Source organism: Apodemus sylvaticus, chromosome 1 (genome assembly GCF_947179515.1).
Source record: "Apodemus sylvaticus chromosome 1, mApoSyl1.1, whole genome shotgun sequence".
NCBI lineage: Eukaryota > Metazoa > Chordata > Mammalia > Rodentia > Muridae > Apodemus > Apodemus sylvaticus.
Window position 1 is genome coordinate 205,259,849 of NC_067472.1, and position 8,657 is coordinate 205,268,505.

Below are 8,657 nucleotides of genomic sequence, written 5' to 3' on the forward strand. Positions count from 1 at the left end.
GAATGATGAATTATAGGCAAACCATGGCCATGAAGTCAAATTATTACTAAAAAGATATAGAATTTTTTTTGAGAACTTGTGTTTGGGGATTTTGTTTTACTCTGATCTTGAGCATACACAGGAACTGGAGAAATCATGGTGATCTACATATTCTTTAGTATTAGAGATCAAGCTAAAGCAAATTTCCCAGCTTTATACTCATTTACCTCACTAGACACAGTATAATCTTTGTAACAAGGAATTATAAATCTATGAAGATAAGACAGGAATCCATAAAGACACAGTTGTATATCACTAATAAACTTGTGCCTCCCCAACCAGTAATTCTTGGGATAGAGCTACCAGTACAGTTTCATGATACTATTCCACCTATTAGCCAATCAAAACCTGAATCATCTTGAGGTCCCTATGATAAGTAGAAACACGTTTTCCCAAACTGTGTTCACATTGCCTACCTTACAATGTCTAGTATGGAAAGAAATATGAACATTTCTTTAGCTGATATCCACATATTTTGAGAAGTCCAGAAAGTATGTATGCACTGAATGAGAATCTAGTGCCAAGGGAATGTACTGAATGAGAATCTAGTGCCAAGTGTCAGTTTGGGCCCTGATATATCTGAGATTATGATTTTGTACAGAGCATTCCCTCTTACACTATGAGAATCTTCACATTTCATAGTAGCAAAACTAACAGCCTGACCTGTGATCACAAATAGATATAGAGTGGTTAAGAGAACACAGTATAGAGAAAGCACCCAGGTAGTTCATGTGAGGTTTTATAAAGAAGCAGGCAGTGGTGGCACACACTTTTTTTCCTTTCATTTTTCCTTAATTTGATGTATTCTTTATTTACATTTCAATTGATTTTTCCCTTTCCTTGATCCCCCCTCCCCGACAACCTCATAAGCCTTCTTCTCTCCCTGTTCCACAATCCATAACTTCCCACTTGACTGTCCTGGTATTCCCAGGCACTGCTGCACTGAGCTTTTACAGGACTGAAGGCCACTCCTTCCTTCTTCTTGGACATCATTTGATATGTGCATTGTGTCTTGGGTACTCCAAGCTTCAAAGTTAATATCCATTTAACAGTGAGTGCATACCATGAGTATTCTTTTGATATTTTAATACCTCACTTCAGATGATGTTCTCCAGTTCCATCTATCTGTGTAAGAGTTTCATGAGTTCATTGTTTCTAATGGCTGAATAGTACTCCATTGTGTATAGATACCACATTTTCTGTATCCATTCCTCCGTTGAGGGACTTCTGGGTTCTTTCCAGCTTCTGGCTATTATAAATAGGGCTGCTATGAACATAGTGGAGCATGTATCCTTATTACATGCTTTGGAATCCTCTGGGTATATGCCCAGGAATGTTATAGTCGGCCCTCTGGAAGTATCATTCCCAGTTTTCTAAGGAACTGCCAGACTGATTTCTAGAGCAGTAGTAACAGCTTGCAACCCCACCAGCTGTGGAGGAGTGTTCCTCTTTCTCAAAATCCATGTCAGCACCTGTTTTCTCTTAACTTTTTCATCTTAGCCATTTTGACTGGTGTGAGGTGAAATCTCAGGGTTGTTTTGATTTGCATTTCCCTCATGACTAAGGATGTTGAATATTTCTTTAGGTACTTCTCAGCCATTCAATATTCCTCAGGTGAAAACTCTTTGTTTAGCTCTGTACCCCATTTTTAAGAGGGGTATTTGGCTCTCTGGAGTCTAATTTCTTGAGTTCTTTGTATATCTTGGATAGAAGCCCTCTGTCAGATGCAGTGTTGGTAAAGATCTTTTCTCAATTTATTGGTTGATGTTTTGTCCGTTTGACAATGTCCTTTGCCTTACAGAAACTTTGTAGTTTTAAGAGGTCTCATTTGTCAATTCTAGATCTTAGAGCATAAGCTATTGGTGTTCTGTTGAGGAAAATTTCCCCTGTGCCCATGTCCTCAAGGGTCTTCCCCAGTTTCATTTCTATTAGTTTCAGTGTGTCTGGTCTTATGTGGAGGTTCTTGAGCCACTTGGAATTGAGCTTAGTACAAGGTGATTAGAATGGATAATTTGCATTATTTTGCATGCTGACCTCCAATTGAATCAGCACCATTTGTTGAAGAGGCTATCTTTTTTTCACTGGATATTTTCTGCTCCTTTATCAAAGATCAAGTCAACATAATTCTGTGGGTCCATTTCTGGATCTTCAGTTCTATTCAATTGATCTACTTGCCTGTCACTGTACTAATACCACACAGTTTTTAACACAATTGCTCTGTATTCCTGCTTGAGGTTGGGGATACTGATTCACCCAGAACTTCTTTTACTGGTGAGAATAGTTTTAGCTATCCTGGGTTTTTTGCTATTCCAGATGAATTTGAGAATTGCTTTTTTTAAGTCTATGAAGAATTGAGTTGGGATTTTGATGGGGATTACATTGAATCTGTAGATTGCTTTTGGCAAGATGGCCATTTTTACTATGTTAATCCTGCCAATCTAAGAGCAAGAAAGATTTTTCCATCTTCTGAGGTCTTCTTCAATTTCTTTCTTCAAAGACTTGAAGTTCCTGTCATATGGATCTTTCAATTGTTTGGTTAGAGTCACACCAAGATACTTTATATTGTTTGTGGCTAGTGTGAAGGGTGTCATTTCTCTAATTTCTGAGATTACTGTTGGCTTTCATCTGCCTAGTCACATCAGATTCCCTCTCATCCAATCAGCTCCTAATAGAATCTTGAGATTACCATGGAGCTGAGTAAACAAGTCTGGCTCAGTGTTTAGTTGAACTACTTCAACAGGCACATGTGAATTTTGCTTGTAAATCCCAATAACCTGTTTATCATCCCTTTATCCAAATCCTATACCTCTACTCATCTTCATGCCTCCACAATGTCAGGGAGGAAAAGAAACTAACTTGTGTATTTGACAGTCCCTCAAATAAGGAACCATTAAAGTAAGGTAGAATTGTTCAGAAAGTATTGAAGGACAAGACTGTGCCCTAACTAAGGTCTTGGCTTTGACATTTCCTAGGGTTGGAACTTTGTAACGGAACCTTTACTTATCTACTTGCTGGCAGATTCTAGGGCTCTCTAGGGAATTGAGTCTTTAGGAGGAGGGGATAGAGAAGGAATCCAGATAGTTCTTGGGGCTGTTACAACTGAAGCAGAGAGAGAACTGTGTATAGACACAGGAGAACTGAGGCCCAAGATGCTTCTCTTTTGTTGACAGACTACATAGTTTTCCACAATAGTACTGCAAAGTTGGCTTCTTTAAGAGTAATGTTGAAATGAGGAGATTCAATAAGACATCTTCCACTGTTCAATTAGCAACGTAGATTGACTAATTTTTGCCAACTGGGTAGATGTACTTTTCTCCTCCATGGTTGCACATTTGTTTTCTCTCATGCTGTCATGTGGAAAAAAGTATTTCTCTGACAAAAGAATAGTTTGTTACATTCCAGGGCACAGGAACAGCTGTGTTCTCCCTGGTGCTGCACACTGGGTTAATGAAGGGTACCTTACTGATGGAGTAGGTTGCCACTCAAATTTGGTAATGGTTTAAGACAATTACATATCCATGATTGTTAGCACAAACAAACTCCTAATGTGAATAGCTAGAGTAGTCTAGCATAGTCTTAATATAGTCCTTGGGAACCAGAGGCATGAGGACCAAGGAGAACATGAGAGTGTCTATTGGGCAGTAACTTCAAAAGAACCAGTCTGGGGCTATAAGACAGTTACTCCAGAAATAAAATGAAATCCATTTTAAAAATTATCATTCTCAGTATTTGGAATCTCATGTCTGAAAACAACTGAGACCGAAGGGTTGATCACAGGCCAGTAAGGATACTCTTGAGAAGGCAAACTAAGGACCATTAATATAAAGATCACACTGCCTACATAGAGATGGTGAAGAAAATAAAAAAAAAAGGGCCAAAACTGAAGGAGTAGAGAATAGGAAAGAACAGATGAAAGGAGAGGACAGAATATAGAGGTGTTAGCCATGTAACACAGGAAGCTCAGCACTGAATACTCAAGGCAGCCAAATGATATTAAAAATGCATTTTAAAAGGAACAGTGTGTATAAATTGCTGAGTACATGGCAAACATTGAAGGATTTAATGAACAAATAGGTCAAGAGATCAGGAAGAAACCTGAGGCTGGGGCAGGGTTTGACTAGGAGGATCAGCTCATCAGGAAAAACCACTTTCATGTTTAGTTTTTGTCTTCCTAGACCCTAAACACTGATGATACATTACAATTAAGAAAATGAGAATTCTATGTATATGTTGTAGAATCAATTCTTAGTGCAATGTCTGGACTCAAGTGTAAAGTTCTAGTACCCAGGTGGCATAGGCAGAGAGATTGATGCTAGTTTATGTCCATTCTAGAAAGAATGACGAAATATAAGCAAATTCTGGCCATGAAGTCAAATCATTAATAAAAAGAAATAGAATTCTTTCTGAGCACTTGTTGTTCACAGGTGACAAATGGGTCAGACTGTGTGTGCTAGAGACTTTCTTTTTCTCTGACCTGGAACATATACAGGAACTGGAGAAATCATCTTGATCTGGATTCTCTTCAGTATTAGGCATCATGCTAAAGGCAATTTCCCAGCTTTATAATCATTTACTTCACTAGACACAATATAATCTTTGTAACCACACGGAATTATAAAGCTACAAATATGAGACAGGAATCCCTAAAGACTCTATTTTACATCACTGATATGTCTGTGTCACCTGAACCTGGAATTTTTTGGCTAAAACTACCAGTACAATTTCATGATACTATTCTACATACTAGCCAATCAAAACCTGAATTACCTTCGGGTACTTATGGTAAGGACAAACCTAACTGTGTTCATATTACAAACCTGAAAATATCTGGTAAGTAAAGAAATTTAACATTTCTTTAGCTGATATCCCCATATATTTTGAGAAGTCCAGACAGTGTGGAAGCATAGGGAATGTACTGAACTAGAATCTGGTGCCCTAGTGTTAGTTTTGGCCCTGATTGATCTGAGCTCATGATTTTGGACAGAGCATTCCTTCTTTCATTATAAGGATCTTCACATTCCATAGTAGCAAAGTAACAGGCTCTGGGCACACCTAGAGGTAGAGTGCTTAGGAGAGCACAATGTAGAGAAAGCACCCAGGTAGTTCATGGGAGGTTTTCCAGAGAAGCAGAAAGTTGGGGTGTACACAGGAACACTCAAAGCCAAGATGTCTCATTGTGGTAGCTATCCTGCACTCAGTTTCCACATTAACCTTTGAACTGCAGTGCTCTTCAGTAGCAGTGTTGTGATGGGAGGGAAACTGGCTGCCACATCTGCCAATCCTCTACGGACAGGGTTGTCCTGGCTGACCTGCCAGGATTTGCAGCTGTGTCCTATTGGGGACTCAGAGCACAACTTTCATGGACTAGATCTTTATGGTTTGAATGGAAACTTCAGGACAGAAAATGTGACTGTGTGTCATGTCTAGGACACAGAGAAACTATATTACATACTGTGGTCCTCCAGGCAAAATCTTTAAAAGAAGTGCCAGTGCCAGTACTGCTTGTGAAGATATGCCACCTGAGCACTAGGGGGCCATGGAGATATAGATTTTTAATTCTACAATTAAGTGATTGAAGCAGGATGGTAGACAAAACCCATACTGCAGAGTAATAAACTTACAATTTAGATTGAAATATGGACTTAAGTCAACACTTATCATGTATAGGAATTTTCTCCTTTTTATTTTCTATATTCTTTGTTTATATTATATATGATTTTCCCTTTCCCAGTTTTGCCCTCAGGATAAGTCCCATAAGCCCTCTTCCCTTTGCCTGTTCCCCAATCAACCCCTCCCACTTCTCTGTCCTGGCACATATCAAATCATTCCCAAAAAGAAACTAGGAGAGGAAGGAGAGAGCCCTGGTTCTGGAAAGGCTTTTTGCAGCAATGTAGGGGATTAGCAGGAATTTTCAATGGAGATTGATTTACTGTGGCACAGTGGTTTATTTAGCAATGCATATATTAATATAACATTAATTCACAGAGAAGCAAAGTATCTCCTTTCCTAAATTATTGTTTATCTTGTGACAGGTGGGAACCTCCTGAACCCTAGGCACTCAGACCAACAGAGTCTAGGCAATGACGAATCTTTGTGTACAGTAACAAGTGTGGTCTCAACACAGTTACAAATAAAGGTAATTTGCGTGGAATTCTTTGAGGCAAATTTAAACCTCAATGTCTTTTTCTGTGTTAAGACTAGTGATCCTCAAATTTTTTCACACAACTGGTAGTATATCATTATTTCCTTATATTTCCACTGGGATCAGAGAAAACAAGTCAATGCTCTATCCAGTTAGTCTATATTGAACTATATTGAATACTGCCCTCAAACACTCTAACCCAAGACAGCATGATCATGCAAATGCATAACCCTCCTATGTGTACACAACCCCTCACAGCTATGGGAAGTCTTCTGGTCCTGATTTCAATAAATAGCCTATTTGTAACCCAACTCCTTAAGTTGAACATTCCGTCAGAGCTCCTTTGCATTATGTTTATAATCAGAAGAGACATTCCTAATCCCAAATCTATCGCTTTACTAGCATAATAAGACATACCAAAGTATGATTATTCACTAAATTTATGAAGTTGAATTGACACTTGGGGTGTTCTATTCACTCTAATTTCTTTAGGGAGAGAGGTTTGTGAATCTGCCACATATACAAACATAAATGTGTGTGTGGGGGGAGCATTATTGTGCTAGAAAGCTGGAATGGCAGAATGCCAGGCAAAGTGTTTTGATGTTTCCTGTCTTCTCTTTTCTGTCTTAGAACATCGCCAGGCATGATAATGCCACTCTTCTTCCCCAAGAGCGGTTCCAACTTCTAAGTGCTCTTGGGCAGAACATCGAAATAAATAAGAATTTTTCATTGGCATTTTATACGAGCCTGAGCAAACACTTCTACAAAATGGCAGCTGACCTTGATCACTGTGGACAAAAGGAAGCAGCCTTTGTGCTCTACCACAAATTCCTCACGTGAGAACCTGCAGTTTATACTCCTTTTCTCCAAAACTTTTTTTGCTCAGACTGCTTTTCTATTCAGGGTTTTCTTCTTTGTTGACAGCTATAGAACTTGAGGATGTTATTATTTCATCAGATTTCTGGCACTGCCCACATAGACTTTTTCTTGTGATTCAAAGATATGAGGACCAAAATGGTGGTATTATAAATAAGGAATTTTAATGGTACACAAGGTCCAGCTCATAGTGGAAGAAAAGAGGGCTGAAAATCAGTGTGTACCTGAATTGATAGCTATTTTGGTTTTCAAATCTCCCCTGATATAAACAGTCACAGGTTTGTCTCTGATGGGTGGCCGTGATTATTGAGTTCTATGGGAGAGAGGTAGGCATTCCTGTAGATTCACAGTCACCAGAGGATTGTTGACTACCTAGCTTCTGTGTGGTTAACCATCCTTAGGGATTTCTCCAAACTGTTCATTGTATTGCATGGAAAGAGTGAAAAATATAATGTAAAGCTGTCACCATGAAATAGTTCTTACAGTCTCAGTGACAAGGGTGCTTTGACTTTAGTAAGGGGAAGATCAAAAAGTCTCACCAATCCTGATTGGCCTTAAAATTAATGAAACAGAATATAAGGAGATATACAGGAGCTCAGCTACTAGGGAGTGGTTTTCTGGACATGATTTCATTCGTCTTCAGAAGACTGAATGTTTAGTAGGTACATCAATTGCTGTTCCACAACTACAAAACTTAGATTTATAGATGAGTTGAGGCACCACAGTTTGCATTCCCTTTGTTGTACACATACTACAACAGGGGTTCTCTTGTATTTCCACTGGTGGTTTCCAGTAAAATGAAGGCTTCCTGTTGAGATCATAATGAATCTCCTCTCATTTCTTCCCTTTTCAAAAAACAAGTCTCTCTTACCAAAAAGTCACATTTTCTCTCATACATCAGCTTCCCAGATTGAATTTCTGGTCATATCCTCTTCTCAAGCATAGTTTCTGACAAGGCAGTGGATCTTGAATCTTGGACAGACATGAGCGTTGAAGCAGTTTACTAGCATCTTTTAGTGCATCATGAGACTAGGTGCCCAGGGCACATCAGCACCTAGAACTGAGCATGCTCAGTATCTCCTCTCATTGCCTAGTGATGTCTGAGGTGAGGTGGTAAACTCCCAGTAAGCAATACACAAAAGTGCTATGTGAGCAAAGATTAATATTGGGAATGAAAGACTGAGGCCACTGTATTTTTTTTCTAGTTTAAGTCCAGGAGTCCATCCCGTTTCCTCAAGGATCTGTGGGTCTATCTGGTGCCTCCTGGGTGTTGAAATGACCAACTGGCACTCTGTCACATTAACTATACTTATTGGCTGCTAATGTTTGCTGAATGTGCCAGTTTCATGGAAGAACTTTGATATTCTTTCTCTAGTCTCAGTAATGGAAATGGATGTGGGATCTCAGGGTGTGCCTTATTAAACACCAGTAACTTCTAAAGCAGTGACTACAGAGTCCAAATTTCCTCAGGGACTCATTTAGACATTTTAATTTCTCTGCACAGCTTAGTCTCTCTGCTCTATTCCTTTAGACTCTATGTGGAAAAGCTCCCTGCAGATAAAAAGTACAAAGAGGTTGTGGAGACTTATAAAAAATCAAA